The following is a 17,851-nucleotide window of genomic DNA, read 5'->3' as shown; positions in this document are numbered from 1 at the left end:
TGGGATCTGACCTTCGAAGCCTGAGCCTCAGATCCCAGAACCCACCCACCCTGGCAGGTGAGCAGACAAGCCTCTTGAGCTGGTGAGTGCTGGTCGGCACTGATCCTCTGCACCCTTGTTGCTGTGCTTTCCTCTGTGGCTCTGAAGCTTCCCCCCACCCCCCATAACCACCTGTGAAGGGGCTTCCTAGTGTGTGAAAACTTCCTTCTTCACAGCTACCTCCCAGAGGTGCAGGTCCTGTCCCTATTCTTTTGTCTCTGGTTTTTCTTTCTTTTGCCCTACCCAGGTACATGGGGAGTTTCTTGCCTTTTGGGAAGTCTGAGGTCTTCTGCCAGTGTTCAGTAGGTGTTCTGTAGGATTTGTTCCACATGTAGATGTATTTCTGATGTATTTGTGGGGCAGAAGGTGACCTCCACATCTTACTCCTCCACCATCTTGAAGGTCTCCCCCATTCTGCCCTTTTTTTTTTTTTTTTTTTTTTTTTTTTGTGGTACACAGGTCTCTCACTGTTGTGGCCACTCCCATTGCGGAGCACAGGCTCTGGACACACAGGCTCAGTGGCCATGGCTCACAGGCCCAGCCGCTCTGTGGCATGTGGGATCCTTCCAGACTGGGACATGAACCCGTGTTCCCTGCATCAGCAGGCGGACTCACAACCACTGCACCACCAGGGAAGCCCTGCCCATTTTAAAAATTGGGTTCTTTTTTGCTACTGAGCTGCATGAACTGTTGGTAAATTTTGGAATTAATTGATTGTCAGTTGCTTCGTTTGCAAATATTTTCTCCCATTCTGTGGGTTGTCTTTTTTTTGCATATGGTTTCCTTTACTGTGCAAAAGCTTTTGAGTTTAATTAGGTCCCTTTAAAAAAAAAAAAAATTTCCATTACTCTAGGAGACAGCTCGAAAAATATATTGCTGCAATTTATGTCAAAGAATATTCTGCCTATGTTTTCCTCTAAGATTTTTGTAGTGTCTGGTTCTACTTTTAGGTCTTTAATCCATTTTGAGTTTGTTTGTGTGTATGGTGTTAACCAAAAACAAATATAGATCAATGGAACAGGATAGAAAACCCAGAAATAAATCCACGCACCTATGGTCAATTAATCTATAACAAAGGAGGCAAGACTATACAATGGAGAAAGACAGTCTCTTCAATAAATGGTGGGAAAACTGGACAGCTACAAGTAAAAAAATGAAATTGGAACATTCTTTAACACTATACACAAAAATAAACTCTGTGTCTTCATTCTACCCTCCCCAATATGTCTGCTACATTTCCCCCAAAGTAATGTGCAAAACTAAAATAGTTCTTAAATTATTTTAAAAATAAAGACTAATACCACAAAGGCAGAGACTATGACTCTACATCACTTTTTCTAGGCACCAAGGACAAAAGGACCAAAATATGTGTCAAATGAATGAGTGCCAGGCCTGCCACCATGCAGCCCTTGCCTCCACTTCCCTATCTCTTACTGTACCATCTCACTGTTCTCACAAATCTAATCAGTCAAAGACTTTCAGTTTTCCCAAAAGTACACACTGTTTTATGTCTTTGGGTCTTTATCAGGAATACCATATCCCTTCCATCCTTCTCCATTTCTAATCCTACCATCTTCAGACTCCCTTTTCTGCCTTCTGACCATATGCCCCCCTCTCAAAATCCCACCCCTACTGCCTTTCCTGACTATCTCCCCCACTCTCAGGCAGAATAGAGCGCTTTCTTTTGTGTCCAACTCTCCACTCTTCATATAGAATCTAACTTCCAAATGCATTTACTTCTTTACATATCTGACATAAGCCTCCCTAACACCCTTCAACTGTTCAGTGAGTTCTTTGGAGACAGGAATGCATCCCGGGAAGAGAGAATAAAAGAGGAGAGAGGGGACGATGAAGTAATGAATATTGAACACACATACACATACAGAAACTTTTCCATTCCCTTTCTTTACCCTTTTACAAACAGTCATCAAATCCTGTCAAATCTGAATATCTTGAAAAGCCCTCCACCTGTCTCTCTCCTTAGTTCATGCCCCCAGCACTCCTCACCTGGATTCCTACATAACCCTTTGCAAACAGAGCCACTGTAAACCATTGTGTAGGTTGTTCTCTGCCTGAAAGCACCCAGCTTTGTCAGGGGAAAGGAGAGTAGGGGTAAAATACAGTCTAAACTCAGCTCCCAAGACTAAAGTCGAGGGGCACTATTTGATCATTTCTCTGCCCAGAGGGAACACATTTTTCTAATTCACAAGTTGTTTTTCTAATTCACACAACATATGTGATAGCAATGCAGCCCTGTTTCAACCATTCTTCACCATACAGCCAGAGTCTTTCTAAAGTACCAATCTGATGCTTTAACTCTCCTACTTAAAACCTTCTAACAACTCTCCTTTGTACTCAGTGTGAAGTTCAAGCCCCACGATATAATTGATAATGTCTTTCATGTTCCACCTCTGGTTTACCACTCCAGTCACAGTTCTCACACCTCACATTGTACTTGTATATACTGAGCTCCATCCACCTTCTCTGTATCCCCAGGCTACATCTCCATCCCCCTCTCCATCACCCATCCACTTCCACATTCTGCTGTCACATGAATGACTCATGCTCATCTGACTAGTCTTACAATAGATATCACTCCCCTGGGAAGCATTCCCTAACTTCTCCAATCCCCCTTCTGTCTGGGTTAAATTCCTCTCACATCACCTCATTCTCGCCCCTGGGATAACACTTAACATTTTATGTCTTAATTGACAATTTACTTCTCCCTTATTTCTTTCCAGATGGTGATCTTTTTGAGGGCAGAAAACAATCTCTTATTAACATTATATCCTCTATACCTATCACTATGCTCAGAAAATATTTGTTAAAGGAAAGCATGGAATCTGTCTTCTCCAGAGTATCAGTTGTAATGAATCAATCCCAGAGCTGACAAAAGTACAACAAGAGGAACCAGTAACCACCTTACTCTATACGTTTACACTATAGGAAGACAATGTTATACCTCTGGACAGTAATGCTAAGTCACTCCATTTAATAAAAGCATCTTGAATTATATCCTCATTGTTAATGGAATAACAAACTTTGGCTTAACATTTTCTCTTAATTAATCTCCCAACTAGCCTTCATCTTCTATTTAGGTTCATTCAAATTGTTGATATAAATATAGTTCTGCCTAATACCTTCCTCCAACCCCAACTACTTCTATGACCCTGTTTACACCTGCCCAGGATTTTACTTTAATCCTTCAAATTAATTTCAAATATTTTAAGGCCCAGACTCATTCAAAAGTAGCTGAAAACTTATTTTACACTTGAGAAATGAAGCCTCTCTCTACTCTCCTATATCAGCTGGCCGCCCTTCCCATACTCCTACATAAACATCAACACTGACCCACCCAGCTGCCTGAGGTCAAATGCAGAAGTCATTTTTTCTTTGAAATGCTGTTCCTTATACATGATTTTTCATCACTGACTCTTTCTTTGCACATCTCTGTTTAAATATCTCTTTGGCTAGGCCATCTCTGTCAACCCAGTCCTAAGCAGCAACTCAGTCACCACCCTATCTTTCATTGTAAAATTCTCTGTATAGCTTTTATTTTTTTCATTTTTGTACCAAACCTTTTTTTTCACATCTTTATTGGAGTATAATTGCTTTACAATGTTGTGTTAGTTTCTGCTGTACAACAAATTGAATCAGCTATACTCTAGGTTCATCCACCTCACTACAAATAACTCAATTTTGTTCCTTTTTATGGCTGAGTAATATTCCATTGTATATATGTTCCACATCTTCTTTATCCATTCATCTGTTGATGGACATTTAGGTTGCTTCCATGTCCTGGCTATTGTAAATAGTGCTGCAATGAACACTGTGGTACATGTATCTTTTTGAATTATGGTTTTCTCAGGGTATATGCCCAGTAGTGGGATTGTTGGGTCATATGGTAGTTCTATTTTTAGTTTTTTAAGGAACCTCCATACTGTTCTCCATAGTGGCTGTATCAATTTACATTCCCACCAACAGTGCAGGAGGGTTCCCTTTTCTCCACACACTCTCCAGCATTTGTTGTTTCTAGATTTTTTTTTTTATGTGTTCACTTACTTTAATAACACTACATTTACCATGTTATCATCATGGAATGTAAATTCAGGTTAAACAAGAGAATTTCACAAGTACAACAAAGCATTCTGTAGTATACCAAAGTTTGTATAATGTCTGACCAAACCAGCTTGCTCATAAATCACTTCCATTATAGGCAATTTATTTAGTTAAACACTTACAATTCTTACAGAGAAAATAAACATACTGCACACATTGAAAAAGTGTTTTTCATTTACCCTTGCATTAGCACTTAAAATTCATATTTCTATTTCAAAATGACACAAAAATTATTCTAATATAACAGCAGCAAAATATAATTTTGCAATTACAAAAGAGCTAAATGGGGATCTACAGTTAAGTTATTCTCATGTTTACAACTATGATTCTGAAATAAATACTACTTCAAAGCAGATCTCTTACCAGCTTTTTAGGTTTGGCTTAAAAACACACATATAGTTACCAGGAGGTTTATAATGCTGTATTCCGTGCACTGTTCTGAAAGGGTTCCTCAAGAGCCAACCCGCCCTTAAAACAGTACTCAGTCCAGAAGGCAGTCAGAAAGAGTTAAATTAACTGGGGTAAATAGGATTCCTATATTACATCAAAAGCATATGATATTCTGCAGCAACTGGGAGCATTATCAGGATTGGCATGTTGTCCTCTTTACAACTAATTTCATCAGAAGAGTTTAAGAAGGTGGACATTGTACCACTATCAAGTGCATTTTAAAATGACATGTTTGGGGCTTCCCTGGTGGCGCAGTGGTTGAGAATCCGCCTGCCGATGCAGGAGACACGGGTTCGTGCCCTGGTCCGGGAAGATCCCACATGCCGCGGAGCGACTAAGCCCGTGAGCCATGGCCGCTGAGCCTGTGCGTCCGGAGCCTGTGCTCCGCAACGGGAGAGGCCACAACAGTGAGAGGCCCGCATACCGCAAAAAAAAAAAAAAAATAAAATAAAATAAAATGACATGTTTTTGTGCTAATCTAACTCCCCTGAATGACCTAGCTAGTAAACTAGTCACCAGTAACCTGGTCACCAGGCAAATCAAGCCTGCAAGAAAGAAAGCCAGTATTCAAATTACCATGCTATTGTCCGACCCAAAGAATTTATTTTCAACATAAACATATAACCTCAAGATGAGATGTCTAACTAAAGCAAGCACCACCAATGAGACCAAGACAATGTCTCCTCTTCTAAGGTTTAGGTTTTGCCCAGAATTCTCGATACATGGAATAGCCCATACCAAAAGTCATTGTTCCCACAACAAAGCCTTGGGCTGCCACGCGCATGTGGATCAGGTGAACAGACATTTTAGTATTTCCCCTGCTCTTCAATTTACATAATCTATATGCAACGATTGTTGCAAAACCTGCCATTCCAGTGGGGACAAATGGTGCCTCTCTAGCTTTTTGGATAAGTTTAGATCCCTGATCTTCATCTTATGAAGAAAGAGAAACATCTGTGTCGCTTGACATAGTGATTGAAGAATCTTCAGAAAATTACAAGACGTCGCAGTTTCCAACTGGCTTCTGCTGTTTCTAGATTTTTTGATGATGGCCATTCTGACTGGTGTGAGGTGATACCTCATTATGGTTTTGATTTGCATTTCTCTAATGATTAGTGATGTTGAGGATCTTTTCATGTATTTGTTGGCCATCTGTATGTCTTCTTTGGAGAAATGTCTATTTAGATCTTCTGCCCATTTTTGGATTGGGTTGTTTGTTTTCTGTGATAAACAGCTACATGGGCTGCTTTACAAAGGAGGCAAGAACATAAAATGGAGAAAAGACAGCCTCTTCAATAAGTGGTGCAGGGAAAACTGGACAGCTACATGTAAAAGAATGAAATTAGGACACTCCCTAACACCATACACAAAAATAAACTCAAAATGGATTAAAGACCTAAATGTAAGGCCAGACACTATAAAACTCTTAGAGGAAAACATAGACAGAACACTTTATGACATAAATCACACCAAGATCCTTTCTGACCCACCTCCTAGAGTAATGGAAATAAAAATAAACAAATGGACATAATGAAACTTAAAAGCTTTTACACAGCAAAGGAAACCATAATCAAGATGAAAAGACAACCCTCAAAATGGAAGAAAATATTTGCAAATGAAGCAACTGACAAAGGATTAATCTCTATAGCTTTTAACACTGATACATACTAATTTTCAATGGAATGTTACAATGTTTATTGTTTAATCTTCCTGGCTGGAATATAAATTCCATGAGAGCAGTGACCTAATGGTTTTCCTCACTTCATTAACTAGAAGGACTTGGCACACAGGAAAGTCTCAATAATTAACTGTTGAATGAATGAAGAGATAAGGGAAGAATGAACTGGTTATTTTATCAATGTCCTTTTGTATGAGGATTTAGAATCAGGCCAAGGAGGGTTATTTAAAGTATTTATGTTACATAATATCTTATTTATATCTTTTCTGGCTCCTCTTTAGAGCTTAGTACATGAAAACCTTGGCTTCTGTCATTAGCTAGAAGAATTTTCACAAACACACCCATACAACCAGGACCAATATTCAGAAAAGAACATTACTATCATCCCCAGGGAACCCTTTCTGTTCTCCTCCAGTCATTATCTCCCCCAAAGTTAAACATTATCTTGATTTCTAACAGCATAAATTGTTTTTACCTGTTTATGTACTTTATATAGGTGGAATAATATAATACATATTTTTTTGTGATTGACTTCTTTTAGTGAAATATCTTTGTGATAACTATATTGTGTGTAGTTGCATTTTGTTGATTCCTTTAGAGTATAATAAGAGCTTTAAAATTCAACACTCTATCATTAACATACTGAAATATCAGTTCATTTTTAATGATCACATATTCATGTAATAAAATTTATACAAGGAAATCTAGAATCTTTCCGATTTTTCACTCTTAAAATAATGTTCTTTATGATTAACACGCCTATAGCAAAATCTTAATTTACATCTTTAGTTGGTTAGGAAGAATTTCTAAAAGAAAATTTTCAGAGACCAAAAAAAACCATTTTCCCTTTTTTGATTAACATTGGCAATTTATTCACAAGAAAGTATTAGCAACTCTTTTTATTATCAACTGTATATGACAGTATTTGCCTCCCTAAACTATAACCAAAAGTATATATTGCTGTCCTTTTAAAATTTTTGTCAACCTGACAAAAAAGTATGTCATTAACTCATTTTCTCAAGTGGAGTATCTTTTTCTTATTGATTAATTGAGTAAAAGTTAATTCTTGGTCTATTCAGGTTTCCTATGACTGATTCTTTTGTGATAATTTGTATTTTCCTAGAAAATTGTCTGTTTCACTGAGTTATTTTAACGGGTATGTAGTGGTATCTTGCCATTTTAATTTGCATTCTCCAAATGACTAATTCATTTACATTTTAAAATGGATTAGCAATATTTTAAGATTTTGCTCTGAATCTGACATTAATTCTTGAGGTTGGTTTAGACCTTGCATACATAATTAGAAAGGTTTTAAGTGCTTGCATATATATGAAATACATTCTGTAATCAAACTATATCTTTTTAATTTTCATGCGGAAATTAGAAAATTAATTGTGGATTACAGAGCTATCTGGTTGCAAAATGTGTCCCTTTCACTGCCCTTTTGATTTAGCTCATCCAAAGGACCATATAAGCATTTGTGGCCACAGCTTTCAAAACTGTGACCTCCATTGAAAAGTAAGACCTTATAACAGAAAAGTAGGAAAAGGAATGAGCTGTCAGTAAATGTCACTAAAAGAGGCTAACTGGTGAGATAAATAATAAGGAAGGCTTTAGGGTGTGGATCTGGGAAATGAAAGGGTATGTAATTTCATAGTTAAATTATTAGAATATTTTCCTAAGACCAAGAAAAGAACAAGTATGTTACAAATAGTATTGTTGCTATTAAAATTAGTCTTTAAAAGTCCAGATTTATTTACAGAATAACACTGAACATAAAGGCAGGATTATATTCAGTAAAATAAGGAATAAGATATTAAAAATCTTTTTATTGCATTTTCCATTAAAAAAGGAGATGAGTTTCAACAAGATATATATATATAAATGAGACCTCTTAAATACTTGAGTGCATTACTTAAAGATCTTATGAAGAATTTTCTTGGATTATGATTTAATAAGTATGTCAGAGATAATTTAAATGTGATACAAGCTGTAAGTAGAGGATGAAGTAAATTTTAGAAGAGATTTTCAAGCACAAATTTTGATTTTTAAGTGAAAAATTATCTTGAAATTATTTTTGTTTACAATAAGTGCTACTGGCAAAGTTGCTTTTCATAAGAGTTTTATGGGCAAATAAATATCTATGAATCAAATTAATTAATAAGAATCACTGATCCCTTAATTCATTCAGTGAACATTTAATTATTTGTACTCAATTTGTAATCAGAAGATATGGATCTAAATCTTAGCATCAATTTAATTAACTACGTGCCAGTTTTTTTCTGTAAATTTGTAAGGTATGGAGAAAAACACTCCAGGGTATTTTGAAGATCTACATATGGATAATATATGTAAATTTCCTAGCGTCGTGCCCAGCAAATAGTTGATACTCAACACTCTAAGTTGTCCTTCCCAGTTTTAACTGTAAAATTATGATATTAATTTATATCTCCCAGAGTTGTCATGGGGAATAAAAGTGAGGTACCTACTGTAATGCATAAGTACCCATCAAAATGCCTGGCGCACAGTAGAAGCTCAATCATTCGTCCATTCTCTCCTGATTTCCTATCATTTCATTTTCATGTCAACAATATTTGCTAAGCATCTACTTATGTGCACTGGATCTTGAGCAATGAGGGTAAACAAGTCAAATGTGATCCCTGCCCTCACAGAATTTATAATCTGGTGTTGAGGGAAAGACAAATTAGTCATTTAATTACAATCAGATGGTAAGAAGAAAGCCTTCATTACCAAATCAGCTTTTAACTCTGCCAATGCAGTGTTAGGAACTGGGAATACAAAGGTTATAGGTGCTTGCTTTAGTTTACTTTGAGAAATTAATTAGGAAAGCCTGTCTACAGCATATGATCACAGGTATCTCAATGAGGTACTGACCACCCCTCAGTCCCATCTGTCATTTGGGTTCTATTGTTTCTGTGTAGTTTTTATCCTTCTTGGCTCAGAAAGTGATTAATGTCTGTCAATGAGTATTTTGTTGTTGTAACATTCACATTCCTAAAATGTGAGTGGTAAATTGTTGTTTACTACAGTTCAAGCAGAGGGTAGCATCAGCATTCTTGGCAACAGAATGTGGCCCATTGAAGGGGAGATGCTAATAAACTCTTCACCTGGTTGCTGTCATAGAAAATCTCTTGCAGGTTCATGCTGGTGTAAAGCAGCTATTTATTTGAAGTGAGTTTTAGATCACTGTGTTCAAGCTTACCTGCCTGTGCAAAGCTCCCCTATGGCTTACCTTGGATTCCCTCTTCCCCTCCTTCATTATCTACATCCCATTAGTAAATTCATTTCTTCAGGTTCAATTCAATAAGACAAATATTTATTAAGTGCTATTGTGTGCATATCCTCTGGAATCTAACATTTCAAATGTTTCTTGTGTGGGAGCAAAGTTCTTAGCCCTCCATGAGGTAGGGAAACCTATAAAAGATGCTAAAAGAGAGAGACCATCAGCAGAGGTCCAGCAGTGCCAGTACACTCAACCAAGGAAGGTGTGTTAAGCTGACAAGAAAGGCCTGGCAGGGATGGACATGACTGAGTGCTGAGCAGTATAATGCTTCTTCTGAGCTTATTCTACTTCATATCCTCAAAATAATAAGTATTAACACCTCATACATGAAACATTATGAAAGAACCTCTTGAGAACTGTATAAGACATAAACCTAGGAAATGCCTAAGTTCCCAGTGATTTAACACTTGGCCATGTTGTTATCACTCACTTTCCTTATGGAGCACCATTGCTCCCCTTGCCTCATTCCCTACGCTAACATGTAGCCTAAATGAGTGATTTAGGACCTTTCCTCCCTTTCCATGGCACCTAACACTGGACATGCCAGTCACAAAGTCCTAACACCCTGGCCACACAGATTGGTTCAGAGGGTGAGCACATGGCTTAAGCCAATGCAACCAGAGTCCTTTGCCATGCTTGTTTAAGCTGAGGTAGGTGATAATAAGCTCTTTTTTCTCAGGTGGTGAAGCTGGAAAGACATGAGCCTAGAACTGTCAGCAGCCAAGGTTCTTGACTTGTGGAGAAAGTCAGTCTGGAAGATGGATGCTAACATGATGAGAGAAACAAAAGCAAGAAACAGAACGTGATTCCTGCTCATCCTGTGGTTCCCTATATCAAACATTACCCCTATTTCTTTTTTTTTTTTGCGGTACACGGGCCTCTCACTGTTGTGGCGTCTCCCTTTGCGGAGCACAGGCTCTGGATGCACAGGCTCAGTGGCCATGGCTCACATGCCCAGCTGCTCCGTGGCATGTGGGATCTTCCCGGACCGGGGCACGAACCCATGTCCCCTGCATTGGCAGGCGGACTCTCAACCACTGCGCCATGAGGGAAGCCCCCTATTTCTAATATGGTAATAAACATGGCATGCCAAGGAATTGAAACCAAGTGCATGAGGAGACAGTGAAGCAAATTAGTATATCTCAACAGCAATGAAATTTTGTGTATGTTAATATATCTCCATACTGGGTAAATATTAAAATCATCTGGAAGGTTTATAAAAACATCAGTATGGATTTTCACTTATAGTAATGCTGATTTGGCAATTCAAATCAACCTTCTCTCTTCTATTCAATATTCCTCTGGAGATTCTAGTAGTGCAATAACCGGAGAAAGGAAATAAAAGTCATTGAGACTAGAAAAGAAGTAAAACTCTCCTTGTTTGCAAGTGTCATGATCATCTATGTGGAAAATTCAACCTCTTCTACAAGACAGCTATAAAACTAATATGCGATTTTAGCAAGGTTGCATTATACAATAATTTTCAAAAATATCAATCATACTTCTACACACTAGTAAAAAATTGGAAAACTTTAAAAATGCCATTTATAACAATATCAAAATATGAAATATAGAAATAATATAACAACTGTAAAAAAAACTTGTACACTGCAAACTACAAAACATGCTACGAGAAGTTAGAGAATACCTAAATAAATGGAGCAATAAATCATATTTATTCCAGAAGACTCAGTATTACTAAGATGATAATTTTCCCAAAAATTACCAGTAAGTTTGTCAAAATCTCACCAGGTTTTTTGGTAGAAAGTGAGAAGACAATCCTAAAACTTATGTGGAAATTGCAAGTAACTAGAGTAACCAAATTTTTTTTTGCTGAAAAATAAGAAAGTTGGAGGACTCACATTGTCTGATTTCAAGACCTACTACAATATAAAACAACAGTAGACTGAAAACTATAAGACATTGATGAAATTGAAGAAGACACAAATAAATGGAAAAATATTCCATGCTAATGGACTGGAAGAATTAATATAGTTAAAATGTTCATACTGCCCAAAGCAATTCAGTACAATCCCTATCAAAATTCCAGTGGCATTTTTTTTACCAGAAATGGGGGGGGGGGTTCTAAAATTTGTATGAACCACAAAAAGACCCCAAATAACCAAAGCAATCTTGAGAAAGAACAACAAATCTGGAGACATCACACTTTCTGATTTCAAACTATATTCAAAGCTATAGTAATCAAAACAGTTTGGCACTGGCATAAAAACAGACACATAGATCAAAGCAATGAATAGAAGGACCCCAAATAAACCCATGTATATATGTTCAATTAATTTATGACAAAGAGGCCAAGAATATAAAATGGGGAGAGGGCAGTCTCTTCAATAAATGGTGTTGAGAAAACAGGACAGCCACATGCAAAAGAATGAAACTGGATGACTATCTTTCACCATACATAAAAATCAACCCAAAATAAAGACTTAAATTAAGACCTGAAACTATAAAACCAGAAGAAAATATAGGAAGAAACCTCTTTAATATTGGTCTTTGTAATGATGTTTTGGATTTGACACCAAAAGCAAAGGCAGCAAAAGCAAAAATAAACAAGTGGAACTATGTCAAACCAAAAAGTCTCTGCAGAGCAAAGGAAACCATCAGCAAAATGAAAGGTCAAACTACTGAGTGGGAGAAAATATTTGTAAATCATATATTTGATAAGGGGTTAACATCCAAAATATATAAATAAGTCATATAGTTCAATAGAAAAAATTCAATTTAAAAATGAGTAGAGGAACTGAATAGACATTTTCAAAAGAAGACATACGAATGACCAACAGGTATGTGAAAAAGTGCTCAACATCACTAACTGCCAGGGAAATGCAAATCAAAACCACAATAAGATAACATCCCATACCTGTTAGAATGTTATCATCAAAAAGACAAGGCATAAGAAGTGTTGGCAGTGATATGGATAAAAGGGAGCCCTTGTGAACTGTTGAGGGTGGTGCAGACACTATGGAACCAGTATGGAGTTTCCTCAAAAAATTAAGTATAGAATTGTCATATGATCCAGCAATTCCACTCCTGGGTATTTATCCAAAGGAAATGAAAATATTAACTCAAAAAGATATATGCACCGCCATGTTCATTGCAGCATTACTCATAATAACCAAGATATATAAATAACATGTGTGTCAACAGATGAATGGATAAAGAAGATGTGGAAGGTATATACAATGAATGTTATTCAGTCATGAGAAAGGACGAAATGTTGTCATTTGTGACAACACAGATGGACCTTGAGGGCATTATGCTAAGTGAAATAAGCCAGACAGAGAAAGACAAATACTGCATGGTATTACTTATATGTGGAACCTAAATATTTAAAAGTCAAAGTCATAGAAACAGAGAGTAGAAAAGTGGGCCAGGAGCTGTTGGGGTTTGGGAACTGGGGTAAATATGGAAAGGCAGGTAGAAGGGTACAAATTTTCAGCTATAAAATGAATAGGGTCTGAGGATCTAATGTATAACATGATAAATATAATAAATAACACTGTGTTGTGTAATTGGAATTTGCTAAGAGTATACAACATAAATTTCTCACATACAAAAAGATAAATATATGAGATAATGGATGTGTTAATTAACTCGATGAGGGGAATTCTTTCACAAAACATACATATTTTAAATCATCATGATATATCACAATTTTACAAAATCAGAAGCAAGCAACATAATCACAGTAGTAAGTCCTTACATATCAATAATCACTCTAAATATAAGTGGATTGAATTCACCAATCAAAAGGCACAGAGTGGCTGGATGAATAAAAAAATAAGACCAACTATATGCTGCCTCCAAGAGACTCATTTCAGCTCTAAAGATACATATAGGCTTAAAGTGAAGAGATTAAAGAGGATATCTTTAAAAGTGCAAACAAAAAGAAGGTGAGTATAGCCAAAATTATATCAGACAAAATAGACTTCAAGCCAAAAATGGTAATAAGAAACAAAGAAGGTCATTAAACAATAATAAAAGGGTCAAAACATCATGAAATACAAGAATTATAAATATATATGCACCCAATATCAGAGTACTAATATATAAGAAAATACTAACAGATCTAAAGGGAGAAAGAGACAACAATACAATAATATGACAATACAATAGTAGGACATTTCAAAACCCCACTGTCAGAATGAATAGACCATCCAAACAGAAAATGAACAAAGAAACATTGAAATTGAACCATACTCCAGAACAAACGGACTTAACAGACATACATAGAACATTCCACCCAACAGCAGTAGAATATATTGATACATTCTCCTTGAGTGCACACAGAACACTGTCAAGATAGAACATGTGATAGAACACAAAACAAATCTTTGCAAATTTAAGAAGACTGAAATCATACCAACTATATTTTCTGACCACAGTGGTATGAAACTAGAAGTTATCAACAAGAGGTAAGCTGGAAAACCCACAAATATGCAGAAATTAAACAATATCCTTCTGAACAACCAACGGGTAAAAGAAGAAATAAAAAATTATCTCAAAACAAGTGAAAATGGAAATAAAACATATCAAAATTATGATTTGCAGCAAAAGCAATTCTGAAAGGAAAGTTTATAGCAATAAATACATATAATATTAAGAATTAGAAAGATCTCAAATAAACAACCAAACTTTACACTTCAAGGAACAAGAAAAAGAAGAACAAATTAAGCCCAACATTAGCAGAAAAAAAGGAAGTCATAACGATCAGAATGGAAGTAAATGAAATAGAGACCAGTAAAACAATAGAAAGGATTAATAAAACCAAGAGCTTGTTCTTCAAAAAGATTTAAAAAATTGACAAACCTAGACTGAGAAAAAAAGAGAGAGAAAACACATATAAAATTAGAAATGAAAAAGAAAACATGAAAACTGATATTATAGAAATTCATAGGCTCAAAGATACTATTATGAACAATTATATGCCAACAAATTAGATAAAATTCTAAAAGCAGATAACCTGCCAAGACTGAATCAGGAAGAAATAGAAAATTTGAACAGAATGATAATTAGTAAAGAGATTAAGTCAGTAATCAACTTCCCAACATAGAAAACTCCAGGACCAGATGGCTTCACTGATTAATTTTTCCAAACATTCAAAGAAGAATTAACACCAATCCTTCTCAAACTCTTCCAAGAAATTGAGGAAGAGGGAATACTTCCAAACTCACTCTATGAGGCCAGCATTATGCTGACACCAAAGACAGATAAGGACACCACAAAAAATGAAAACTACAGACCAATATCCCTGATTAATATAGATTGCAAAAATTCCTAAAATATTAGCAAACCCAATTCAAGAACACATAAAAAGGATTATAAATCATGACAAAGTGAGATTTATCCCTGGTATACAAGGGTGGTTTAACACACATTAATCAATAAATGTAATATATCACATTGGTAAAATGAAAGATAAAAATCACATGTTTATCTCAATAGATGCAGAAAAAGCATTTGACAAAATACAACATTCTTTGATGATAAAAACCCTCGGCAGACTGAGTATAGAAGGAACATACCTCAATATAATAAGGCCATGTATGAGAAACCTACACCTAATATTTATACTCAGTGGAGAAAAATGGGAAGCTTTTCCTCTAAGATCAAGAACAAAACAAGGATGCCCACTCCTATTCAATATTCTACTGGAAGTCTTAGCTACAGCAATTTGACAAAATAAATAAAATGTATCAAAATCAGGAAGAAAGAAGTAAAACTGTTGTTATTTGCAGATGATATGATTCTGTACATATAAAATCCCAAAGACTCAACCAAAAACTGTTGGCACTAATCAAAAATTTCAGTCAAGTTGCAGGATACAAAATCAACATACAGAAATCAGTTGCATTTCTACACACTAAGAATGAAACATCTGAAGAAGAAATAAAGAAAATTATCCTTAGATAAAGAAAGCAAAAAAAAAAAATTCATTTAAAATTGCATCAAGAAGAATAGAAACACAACATTGTAAATCAACTATACTTCAATAAAATTTTTTTAAAGAATAGAATATTTAAAAGTAAATTTAATCAAGGGGGTGAAAGACTAATACTATGAAAACTATTAAACACTGATGAAGGAAATTGAAGATGATATCCTGTGTTCATGGATTGGAAGTATTAGCATTGTTAAAATATCCATACTACTCAAAGCATCTACAGGTTTAATGCAATTCCTATCAAAATATCCACGATATTTTTCACAGAACTAGAACAAATAATCCAAAAATTTATATGGAACCACAAAAGACCCTGAAATGCCAAAGAAATCTTGAGAAAAGAGAACAAACCTGGAGATATCATGCGCCCTTACTTCTGACTATACTACAAAGCTACAGTAATCAAAACAGAATGGGAGCTTCCCTGGTGGCGCAGTGGTTGAGAGTCCGCCTGCCGATGCAGGGGACACGGGTTCGTGCCCCAGTCCGGGAGGATCCCACGTGCCACGGAGCAGCTGGGCCTGTGAGCCATGGCCGCTGAGCCTGCGTGTCCGGAGCCTGTGCTCCGCAATGGGAGAGGTCACAACAGTGAGAGGCCCGCATACCACAAAGCAAACAAAGAAAAAAAAAAAACAGAATGGTATTGCACAAAAACAGACACATAGATCAGTGGAACATAATAGAGAGCCCAAAAATAAACCCACACACTTACAGTCAATTAATCTATGACAAAGGAGACAAGAACATACAGTGGAGAAAAGACGATCTCTTCAATAAGTGGTGCTGGGAAAACTGGACCGCTACCTGTAAAAGAATGAGATTAGAACATCATATCAAAAAATAAACTCAAAATGGATTAAAGATCTGAATGTAATAAAGCCTGAAACCATGAAACTCCTAGAAGAGAATAGGGGCAGAACACTCTGACAAAAATTGCAGCAATTATTGTTTTTTAGATCTGTCTCCTAAAAAAAGCAACAAAAGCAAAAGTAAACAAATGGGACCTAAATAAGCTTAAAAGCTTTTGCACAGCAAAAGAAACTCCTGACCAAATGAAAAGACAACCTACTGAATGAGAGAAAATATTTGCAAGTGATATGACCAATGAGGAGTTAATAACCAAAAAAATAAACAGCTCTACAACTCAATATCAAAAAAGCAAACAATCCAATTTAAAAATGGGCATAAAACCTGAATAGATATGTTTTCCAAAGAATATATACAAGTGGTCAACAGGCACATGAAAAGATGACCAACACTGCTAATCATCGGAAAAATGCAAATCAAAACCACTATGAGATATCACCTCACACCTGTCAGAATGACTATCAGCAAAAAGTATACAAATAATAACTGTCGGCAAGGTTGTGGAGAAAAGGGAATTTCCTCAAAAAACTAAAAATAGAACTATCTTGTCATTTGTAACAACATGGATGGACCATGAGAATATTATGCTAAGTGAGATAAATCAGAGAATGACAAGTACTGTATGATATCACTTTTATGTGGAATTTCAACAAGCCAAAACTGTAAAAGCAGAGAATAAAATTGTATTTATTAGGGGATGGGGGTTAGGGGAACAGGACAGATGTTTAAGGGTACAAACTTACAACAAGTAGTAAATAAACCCCAGAGATCTAATATGCAGTATAGTGAATAATGTATTATAATCATCAAACTTGCTAAGAGGCTAGAATTTAATTATTCCAACTACTAAAGACAAAGAATAATTATATAACATGATAGAGGTGCCAATTATTGCTACAATGGCACTCAGGTTACAATATATAAATATATCTAATTAACATATGTATATTAAATTACACAATTTAAATTTATATATACAATATATTTAGATTTTAGATTTTTTTAATGAATAAATGAATATCTTACAACTCTGTTTGCCAATCATGCCTCAATAAAGCTATAGGGAGAAAAGGAATTGATCCACAGTCAACCAATCAATCAATAAAACTACAGTAATCAAAGGAGTGTGTGGTATTGGCAAAAAGACAGACACATAGATAAGTGTAACAGAATAAAGAGTCCAGAAATAGACCTACACAAATATAGTCAACTGATTTTTTTTTTTCTTCCGTACGCAGGCCTCTCCCTGTTGTGGCATCTCCCGTTGTGGAGCACAGGCTCCGGACGCACAGGCTCAGCGGCCATGGCTCATGGGCCCAGCCGCTCCGTGGCATGTGGGATCTTCCCAGACCGGGGCACAAACCCGTGTTCCCTGCATCGGCAGGCGGACTCTCAACCACTGCGCCACCAGGGAAGCCCTAGTCAACGGATT

General features: G+C 36.1%; 1 protein-coding gene and 1 pseudogene across 18 annotated transcripts in view; both read right to left on the bottom strand.

The window, feature by feature from the left end:
• ODF2L (outer dense fiber of sperm tails 2 like) overlaps positions 1-17,851 on the bottom strand; it is a 339,482-nt gene that overhangs the window by 214,697 nt on the left and 106,934 nt on the right. For 2 of the 18 annotated variants that reach the window (XM_067043182.1, XM_067043205.1), the window contains exon 2: positions 16,265-16,356. The exons of 14 other annotated variants lie outside the window; for them this stretch is intronic. The gene's annotated coding sequence lies outside the window, so the exon portion shown is untranslated. Of the gene's footprint in view, positions 1-16,264; positions 16,357-17,851 lie in introns of those variants that run through there. 2 more of the 18 variants (XM_067043179.1, XM_067043218.1) reach the window with 2 other exon arrangements.
• On the bottom strand, positions 5,295-5,608 carry LOC136794716 (HIG1 domain family member 1A, mitochondrial pseudogene; annotated as a pseudogene).

Source organism: Kogia breviceps, chromosome 1 (genome assembly GCF_026419965.1).
Source record: "Kogia breviceps isolate mKogBre1 chromosome 1, mKogBre1 haplotype 1, whole genome shotgun sequence".
Classification (NCBI taxonomy): domain Eukaryota; kingdom Metazoa; phylum Chordata; class Mammalia; order Artiodactyla; family Physeteridae; genus Kogia; species Kogia breviceps.
Note: the sequence above shows the minus strand (reverse complement) of the source record. Positions and strands in the feature narration are given on the sequence as shown.